Source organism: Chenopodium quinoa, unplaced genomic scaffold, assembly GCF_001683475.1.
Source record: "Chenopodium quinoa cultivar QQ74 unplaced genomic scaffold, ASM168347v1, whole genome shotgun sequence".
Classification (NCBI taxonomy): Eukaryota; Viridiplantae; Streptophyta; class Magnoliopsida; order Caryophyllales; family Amaranthaceae; genus Chenopodium; species Chenopodium quinoa.
In genome coordinates, this window is record NW_018744711.1 from 4,302 (window position 1) to 14,556 (window position 10,255).

A 10,255-nucleotide genomic window follows, 5' to 3' on the forward strand; every position below is an offset into this window, starting at 1 on the left:
TTCTAGGACATCGGGAACTGTGGTGTGAGGTAAGAAGGCGGAGATTAAGGTTGAGCGCCGCCAATTCTTGCACACCAATCTGGAATTCTGCAAATCCTTGGTTTTAAAAAGTAATTGAGCGATTGATTGAACTATTTCGATGGGTATATTTGACCAACTTCGACGTTTATTGGTGGTTTTTGGGGTCGGGGCGGCTGTGTGGCGAGCTCTGATCCGATGGTTGCTGCGGTGGTGAGCTCTGGTTTCAAGGGCGGAGGAAATGAGTGGTTGCGCGGTGGTGATGTTGCTGCCAAAGCTCGTACTCGATGTTGGTTTTTGGGGTCGGGGCAGTTTGTGTGGGTGGTTTTGGGGTCGGCGATGGGTTTGGTCGGGGCAGTTTGTGTGGGTCGCCGAGTTTTGGTGGTTAATGTGGTGGTCGTCCGTTTTCCGGCGAGATAAGGGCATGGGCTAGGGTTTGGCGATGGTGAGGGTGGCTGGGAAATTTTTGGGTTTTTTTTTTTTTAATTTTTTGTTTTTTTTTTTAATTTTTATGAATTAAGATAAATGGACCAATTATATCATGACATGTGTCATGATTAAGCCCTAGTTATTAACGGAGTTAACTCCGTTAGACAATAATGGCACTTTGTGAATTTTTTTAAAAACTCGGTGGCATTTGGTGAATTTTGAAAAGTCCGATGGCATTTGGTGAATTTTTAAATTGCTCAGTGGCATTTCATGAAATAGCCGCTTATTATGTTATTGAAATTACAAGTTATATGATTAAAAAAAATATGTTGGGAAAAGTGTCGCAATATTTGTAAAACTGAGGAAGAATGAACTTTTTAATTTAAAAATACTTTACCAATGTAAAAATTAACCAAATTCATAAGATATTGATTGAAAGTTGTAATTTATTTTATAAATGTGAAATATTCTAAGTTTATCAGAAATAGAACTCTAAAACAATTTACTTCTTAAAAATAATATATTCAAATTGGTGAAAAGTTAGCAAATTCATAAGATATTTATTAAAATTTAAAGATATATATTGAATTTATAATTTGATTTATACATAACATATATATTTAAATTCACTAAAAAAAAACTATCAAATTTAATCCTATAAATCTATCCAAAATTTATTGAAAATAAAAACAATTAACCGATTTTTATCCTAATAATTATCATATCATATACAAGTTTGTATCTGTTCACATTTACTGAACTGAACTGATCTTATTGAGACTGAACTGAACGAAATTAAAGAAATTTAAACAGACCCTAACCAGTAACTATCTTAAATACGAAGTAAAACTCATATTCAATCTTAATTACTCCATATGAATACATGTAATTTAGGTGTTATAATTGAAGATCGAAATTGATGAAAAGACAAGCACTAATCGGAAACGATTCTATTTTACAGGAAAAAAAACAAGGCGTTGGTTAGCTGGTACAGTAGTATATTTCTTCCTCTGCTATCTCTTTCTCTCTCTCTTCCCCATCTCTGTTCACTGTTCTTAAGACTCAAATTCAAAGTCATATCCAATATTTTAATGCCAACACAATTGAAGTATAAATCTCAATCTACTCTTTCTGTAATTCATCTTTGATTACTTGTTAACTTAATTAATTCATTCTGCTCACCTACCCACATACCTCAGGACATCTACCCTCCAAAAAAGATTATACTTTTCTGAAACCTTTTTATTTCTTCATTACCAAATTAATTGCTTGATTATAATCACCCTAAACAAGAACAGATTTCTTACAAAGTGGGTCCAATTTCAGTTTTCTCCCCACATTTTTTTTTCTGAACAATGCTGAATTGGGTACCTCAAAACCCCACCAAAATCAATTCTATTCTTTCTGGGTATTCCAGTTTAAGCCTTTAGATTGAAGATTCTTTGATTTTTTACCTAAATTATGGCTCTAAAAGCTGATACAATCATTTTGGATGTGGGGTTCTTTCATCATCTCATGATTTGGGCACTATCCCTTGTTTTGGAGGGTTGAAATTTAGGAAAGATCTTAAGAAATTAGGGAAGTGGGAGTGTTGTTGTAGTGTTTCAGGACAAAGGGCAATCACCCCTGTTGAAGATGAAAGCCATTGAAGCCTGGGCCCACTGCTGCTGAACCTCAATCTTCTGGGGTGGTTCAAAGAACTGAGCATACTGGCTTTCATAGGGATTTGAATTCCCTTCCTAGTGAGTTTTTCTGCTGATTTTTGCTGTAAATTGTGTCACTTTTATTGAATTTGGTTTGATTTAATTTGATGTGTATTTAATTTTATTATTATGGTTTTGTACCTGTGGATGAGAGTGTTGTTAGTTGAGATCTGGGTAGGATGAAAATACAAGCTTTTTTTAGGTTTTGCAATGTTATTGAATTTTGTGTGTTTATTTGAATCAATGAATGGTAGAAATTGATATTTTCCTGAAAATTTTGTAATTGTTTTGCATGATGATCTTGCATTGTATGTGATTGTGATGTTACCTATTATAGATATATCCTGTTAGAGGTTGCGTGATTAGTTCTTGATAAACTGTGAGATATAGCTTGATATGGTCCGAATGAATCCTAAAAATATGGATGATTGAAGTGGCCATCCAAGGTTAGACAACATGGCTGTTTCAAGGAATTGTTATTATTTTGGTATAACTTTAACATTCCACATATCTGATTGCGGTGCGTTTAAAAGGTTAGGAAGTGAATGCTTTTAATTGTGAGAGCCACATTGTGCTGCATTGGTAATTTGGTAGAGGATAATCTATGCCAACGAACTATGAGGTTTTCATCTGGCCCTGCAGATTAGTGCTTTTTAATTTCATAAAGTGAGGCAATGGTTACGAATTTAAAGGATCATTGGTTGGAATTGGCCATGCAATATCCCATGGCAATACATTTCTGCTATTAAGTATGCTCTTTACTTCATTTATTTCGGTTGACTAAATCTCAGTTGGTACAAGTTGGTTTATTAACTTGTCGAAGTAATGTTTCTTGAGTCATAAGCTTTAAAAGTTTTGAATTATTGTTAAAATCCTTTCTTTGAAGCAATTAGTGGCTTAGTGCTATAGAGGTGGCTATCCTTGAGCATTTGGGTGATATTCTCTATAATCTATCCTCGTATATAACCCTGTTTACCTTATTGCATTTTATGTGATTGTGATGCAAGGAGTGTTTCCTGTTTTATTAACCCCGTATGATCTAGGAGTTGTGTGCTTATTCTAGGGTGAGATATAGCTTTGTTTGGCCTTGGTACAAGGATTGGATCAGTGTATCCATTCAAGGGTTAGACGTGGGCCCACATGGCTATATTTAAAAGTAATACTAGTATTAGTATTGGCATGGTGTCTGTTCTAAGGTTTGAAACTGAATAGTTTTGGAGTGGAATGCTGTGTGTTGTGAAAGCCTTTTGTGTCACATTGCCAGAGGCTACTTTGTTTCATTTCCTAATGCCAAGTGCCATGCTTCTCTCCACCATAGAATTTTGTTTTGGACATTTTGTAGTTTTAGAAAATGATGATGTCTCTAAACATAAGGTTTTACACCACCAGTTGGAATGCCCGTGATAAATTATTTATGCTACTTAGTCCTCCATCAAGATATGATTGAAATAATTTACTTTGTTGTCTGTTTTAACATAAGTGAAACATTCCTTTCTTGGGATAATATTTGGTAGTAAATCATAGTAATTGAACCTCCTTCAAGGTGTAAATCTCGCCCATTATATTAACTTACCAAATCAAATCAATTGATATTTTCTGAGTTGTAGAAGGCCTGGTACATATTGATCAATAAGGTTTATAAAGACCCAATGATGAAAGGCCTATATGGAATGATGGAAGGCCTATATGGACTGATGATGGACTGCTATGATTTGATGCCGCTTAAAAACTACCCTTTTGTGATGCCCAACTATCACCTCAAATCCCCAATCGCTACTATACAGCAATTTAAAACCTTTTTTCACCTTCTCACACCTCTACAAGGAATGGGAATCAATGAAGATAACATACATACCTGGTAGTGAAGTGCCACCATCATGGATATTCCTTGTTAATTTACAATCTCATTGTCATTTCTTATATTTGTAATTTTTTTATAAAATAAACCATTAAATGATTACACTTGGGAACCTTTAGGGCAGTATAATAAGTTACCATAAAGTTAAGATTTTCAGAATAGCCAGTATATGACAATGTAACCTTAACGTGTTATCCAGTGTTTTTTATTCCAAGAATATCTCATTTCTTACTTGACGGAAATGATTCTAAATTAGACTAACAATATAAAATGGAGGAGTAATAATTTAGTTAAAGCTAATTATGTATGATGTGCAATTGCTATTTATAAAGCAAAATTCTATCAATTCTACTTACGAATAAGTGTGCAAATATAGCCCTTTTGTGATAAATTTGCTATATTTTTCCACAAATTATAAGTTTAACTAAACCCAAAAAAAAAAAAAAAAAAAAGAAGCAATGAATATATCCTAAAGTAAATGAAACAAATGTTGCTCTAAGTGGTCTGATTTCTTGAGGTTATTTGTGAATTGTATAAGTAACAATGAATGAACCTGCATTGTTTTTACCAGTGATATTTACTGCTCTTGTCTAGTTACTGTAAATCTACAATATTCTCCCTCTCCTCTGTGTATGCGTGAATAATTGGACGATTGTTATTAAATTATTTTCCCTGCAATTTAGTGGCTTCACTCTCATGGTTCACACTGATTAATTTCTCATTGCATACATGATGTCAACTGCAGAACCATTGTCTGCAACTGATCTCACTTTGTCTCGCAATGGTGGCGCAAAAGTCCGGGTTGCTTATCAAGTAAATGGTCATTTATTGTATTTTCATTTCATAATTAAATGTTAAGTTTTTTTGCTGATATTTCGATTTGTATACATTAACTTAGGGGATACCAGGATCGTATAGTGAGGATGCTGCTCTAAAAGCATATCCAAATTGTGAGACTGTTCCTTGTGACGGATTTGAAGCTGCTTTCAAGGTTCAACTTGTGTTCTTACCATTATATGGTCTGCCACTTGCAATATTAGTGATTTCTGTGCTGTCTTATCTGTTTTGCAGGCAGTTGAACTGTGGTTAGTGGATAGAGCAGTTATACCTATTGAGAATTCTGTGGCTGGTAGTATTCACCGCAATTATGATTTACTCCTCCGGCATAGGCTACATATAGTGGGCGAGGTTCAGTTAGATGTTAACCATTGTTTGATGGGATTGCCTGGGATCAGAAAAGAGGATCTAAAGCGTGTATTGAGTCATCCTCAGGTGCTTAGGTTTTATTTACTCCATACTAAACACAAAATGTAGTGGACTTATTTGAACATGTTTGCTAAACTCTTCCGAGAGGATCATTAATGAGGCATTCTTCAATTAGCGAGTATTCCTTCTTGCAGGCCCTTGATCAGTGTGAAAAGACTCTAAGCGACTTGGGCCTTATTAGAATTAGTGCTGCTGATGCTGCTGGTGCTGCACAGGTGGTACTCTAAAACTTTAATGGACTCTCAGTTGATTTAAGGCTGAAGATGTTCTAATGCTCAGCTTGCATTTTCTGACCCAGGCTGTAGCTTCAGAGCGTGAAAGAGATACAGGGGCAGTGGCTAGTGCTCGTGCTGCAGCTATATATGGCCTTAATATTCTTGAAGAAAGAATACAGGTGAATCCTCCCCCTCTCCGCAAAAAATTACACAGTGAACATTCATTTAAACAGTTGTATACTTGTATATAATCTGTATCCATCATATTGATGTCAGGTAATTACATTTGTTTCATGTAGATTCAATGGTGGTAATGGTAGACTGGTAGTCTTCTGTCAACTTGGAATTATTGGATCCTTTTACCATACTTGCTTGTCCTCTATGCTTATCATACTTGATTGTATTTGCTTTTGTTTTTGGAGTCATATAGGCTATAATTTTGTTTTGTAAATATCTGATGAATCATTGCAAACCTTATGGATGTGAAACCACCACTCATGCTTTGAATTTACTTTATTATGTACATATAGACCTGATTATGTAAAATAAATACTTTTAAGAACAGGACCAAGATAAGCTTAATATAAGTTGAATGTTGAACAGTTGGAGTAAGGTTGCAATGCCTGAGTTGCGGCATCAATTATGATCGTTTTCCTTGTCAATGAAACCTGACTTGTTAAGAATAGTGTGTTGTTGCAACTTGCAAGTGGTTTATATAAGTATATCTAATTAGCATGTCACGAGATTTGTATGTGCTGAGTTTGAATTTAATTCACTTTGTAAAAATGCTATCTTACTTCTGTCCAAACAACATAAGTGTCCTAAGTTTTCAGTTTCATGACACACTTTGCAGGATGATGATGATAATGTTACCCGTTTTATGATCCTTGCAAGAGAGCCTATTATTCCGGGCACAGACAAGCCATATAAGGTATAGTTCTATCTCATCCTAATTCAGAGTAAACATAAGCTGTCTTTAAATTATGTGATAATACAAATTGAAGAAAGGATATTACTCCTACTGCCATTATAAAATCTCCAATGGCCGATTCGTTTCTTTTTTGAGTTGTGGTCTTGTTATCCAAAGTTACTAGTCAGGAATCAGGATGTTGATTTATTTATTTATTTATTTATTTTTACCAAAATTCAACAAGACTACAGAGGTTGTACTTATGAATTTTCTTGTAACATGTGTGCTTCAGACAAGTATTGTTTTCTCTTTGGAGGAAGGTCCTGGTGTACTCTTCAAGGCCTTGGCAGCATTTGCCCTTCGTAATATCAATTTAACAAAGGTAACGGAACTTTTTGCTGTGAGTCTAATCACTGTAGCTCAGTTTTTACTCAGCTTGTTTATTTCCATGAGTGTTCAGATTGAGAGCAGACCGCAAAGGAAGCGTCCACTTCGCATAGTAGATGACTCAAATAAGGGGAGTCCAAAGTAAGTGATAAATTAAAGGCTTTAGATTTGCAAGTTATATCTTTGTTTGGTGGCCAACATTGTCATGCTGCAACAAGTAGGATAAAACTCATATATTAAGAAAGTTTACCCTATTTGAGTGTTTGACATTTTGAGTTGATATCCATATCATCTATTGCCTGTGGTGAAGTATAGAAATTGTTTGTTTTCCATCTGCAAATGACATAAGGGAATTCTCCCATTTTTCCTTGTGTGTGTCTGCAAATGACCAGATAAAGTTGATTATACTTTATGCCTTTATGGGGTAGTAATTAACTTCAGATCTCTAGAGCTTTGCTTTAATATGCCATCATTAGCCCATGCTGCAGTCATTGAAGTGCTCTAGCCTCTAAGCTAATATACTTTGAATTGGATTTCTGAATAGTGGGTGCTATTGAAGCGTCTACATAGCTTATCCATTTTTTTGGCCACAAAATAAGTAAAGTTAGTGTCAAACTGGGTTCTTAGGGGTTTTTCAGCGGAGTATTGGATGAGGCTTTAAAAAGTAATACCTGTTAGAGTTATCTAGATGTAGAAATCAGCCTATTCTGTTCCATCTTAGACATCTTATTTTTCATTCAAGACCCCTAGTCCTCACTTTTTATTTGTCCTTGTCTGTAATAATAAGTAGGTGAGTAGAAAATAGGACTTTTATTTTAGTTCAAGGAGTGTATCCCTGGAAAGATATGTTGTGTGGAGACATGGATATTGTATGTGTCCAAGAGTTACTACTCTGCTATTTTTGAAGGATTTCCTTGTCTTTGGTCCAATATGAAGTGTTGGGTCGCAGTTTCCTTATCCATATGGCCATTTTTTAGTGTTGAAAATCCAATACGTTACTTGTAAAGAGATCAAATAAACATTGGTGCTGGCAAGTCACCTGGACTAACTAGACTGGTTGTGAACTTCTGGGAAAAATTAAGAGTGTTGCAAGCAAAGAAATGGAAATGAGAAATCTGCTTAGAGATACGTTGGAAAGAAAAGTAGGAACATTGGTGCCTTTGAGCTCAGTGGAGGAGATTTAGTAGTGTGAACAATGAGGGTTTTGGGGGTAAACTTGTTTTAAGAGCTGCAAGGTAAGAAAGAATCCTGATATTTTCCTGGAAAATTGAAGAAATCTCAACAAAGTAGAGAATCGAAAGGATTGATATTTGCTTTAGAGGTAGCACCCTGGTAGAGCGTGTAGGCAAAAAAAATGTTCAAGGGTCTCCTGGGACGTGGGATGATAAAGGTCATCTAGTCATCTTCTGTCCCATTCTGTATCTCATCTAGTCATCTTATGTTCTATTCTCTATCTCATCTGGTCATCGTATGTCCCATTGTCTCTGATTCTACCACATCATTGGCATTCGCCATTAATAATGTCTGGTGGTGTCAATAAGAGATGAGATACAATAAGATAGGTGAGACAAGAATACGAAATAGAACTGGATCGCAATCAATCAAATAAATTTATGATTTGGTTTATAGTGTTACTAGGATATTATTTTCCTGGGGTAGAGATGGAGGGTTGTGGTTGCCTTCAGACTTTCTTCAGCAATACTTTAGTTGAGCATTTTTCATCGCTGTCATTCTCTTGACTGTCTAATTGTTGTGCCAGATACTTTGACTACCTTTTCTACATCGACTTTCAAGCATCGATGGCAGCACCTGAAGCCCAATTTGCTTTGGGGCATCTGCAGGTCAGTTCTTATTTTGCGTTGTATTTATCAGATCATCATTTTCTACACTATTGACCATATTATTTCTGCTTCTGTTGCTTAAATGAATTAGCAGCTTTAAAATCCAAAACCATACAAATACTTATATGCTTCTGTTATTCATAATATCATGTATGAAGTGAGATAGGATGGAATGCTTGGTATTTATGCTTGGCTGTATTTCAATGATGTGATAAAAGGTCCTTTCAGATCTGAGGCATATTGTTCTCTCTTGTTGCAGGAATTTGCTAGCTTTCTTCGAGTCCTTGGTAGTTATCCTATGGATTGCCAACAACAGCCTAATTGATTAGTCATGCGAGCTAGAAAAAGGTCGCCAATTCATTTTTCACCGCGTACATATGTTTCTCCTCATTGACGTGAGCTAGAGCTTGCTGATGCAGCTTATTTCTTGTCTCTGTGTATTCACTCCATTCTTTTGTTGCTTTTAAGGTTAAAAGCTTTTTTTTTTTTCCCTAAATTATTCTTATTTATCTATGTTTTAAAAAAAAACAAGTCCATAAGCTGCTGCAGGTCATGTTCAAAGGGGAAGGCAAACAGGACTCCTTTAGAACAGGAAACTGTTATTAGCTTCCGAATATTTATTGAACTACTAATTGTACATTATTAGTTAATGACCACAGTAAAAAAAATGCAAATTATCTTTCTGTGAAGGTTTATTTTATATCCTGCTCAGAGGCTCAAAATCTTTTCTTTTTGGAAAACTGAAAAAAAAAAACAAAAAACAAAAAACAAAAGCTACTCCAGATGTAATAATTTTTTTCCAGTTATATAAATAAATTTCAAAATCTTCAAATGAATTGATAATTTAAAGGCAAAGCTGATGGTTTTAACTAGAGCTGTAAAAAGTTGACGCGACCTGAAACACCGACTCAAACCCGATTATTAACCAACCCATTTGGACCCGAAAAAATGGTGACCCAAACCCGACCTGACTCTACCTGAAACAAACCCTAGACCCGAGTTGACTCGAGTATGTGAGACCCGAACATGAACTGACCTGGAGATGACCTGACCCGAATGTAACCCATAAATTATCGACTTGAACCGAACCCAACTTGAACCAAAATTGACCCAAACCCGTTTTAACCCATCAAAACCTGAATTTAACTCGACTTGTTACTAACCTGACCTGAATTCAACCCGACTCAAATTTAACCCAACCTGTTACAAACCCGACCCGAAATCCACCCGATTTGTTATTGACGTGACCCAAATTCAACCCGACTTGAATTTTACTAGACCTATTACTAACCCGACCCACAAATTCAACCCGATTCTAACCCGCAAATTATTGACTTGAACCCGAAAATTACCCAACCCATTTTAACTCGTGAAAACCCGAATTAAACCCAACCTATTGTTCACCAGACCCAAATGTAACCCGACCTGTTATTATCTCGACCCAAACCCGATAAGAAGTATGACCCGATCACCCAACTTGACCCGACTAAAGCACGACCCAACCCAAACCCGACCTGTATAGGTTATGGAATTAATCCGAATTGACCTAACCCAAGTTGACCGAACCACTCTTGCCGACCCAAACCCGACCCGTTTACCCGAATGGACAGCTCAACCCAAAATCTCCA

At 35.8% G+C, this 10,255-nt stretch overlaps 1 pseudogene; it reads left to right on the forward strand.

Moving 5' to 3' along the window:
- Nucleotides 1-1,908: 1,908 nt before the first annotated feature.
- Nucleotides 1,909-9,304, forward strand: LOC110703039 (annotated as a pseudogene).
- Nucleotides 9,305-10,255: the final 951 nt, after the last annotated feature.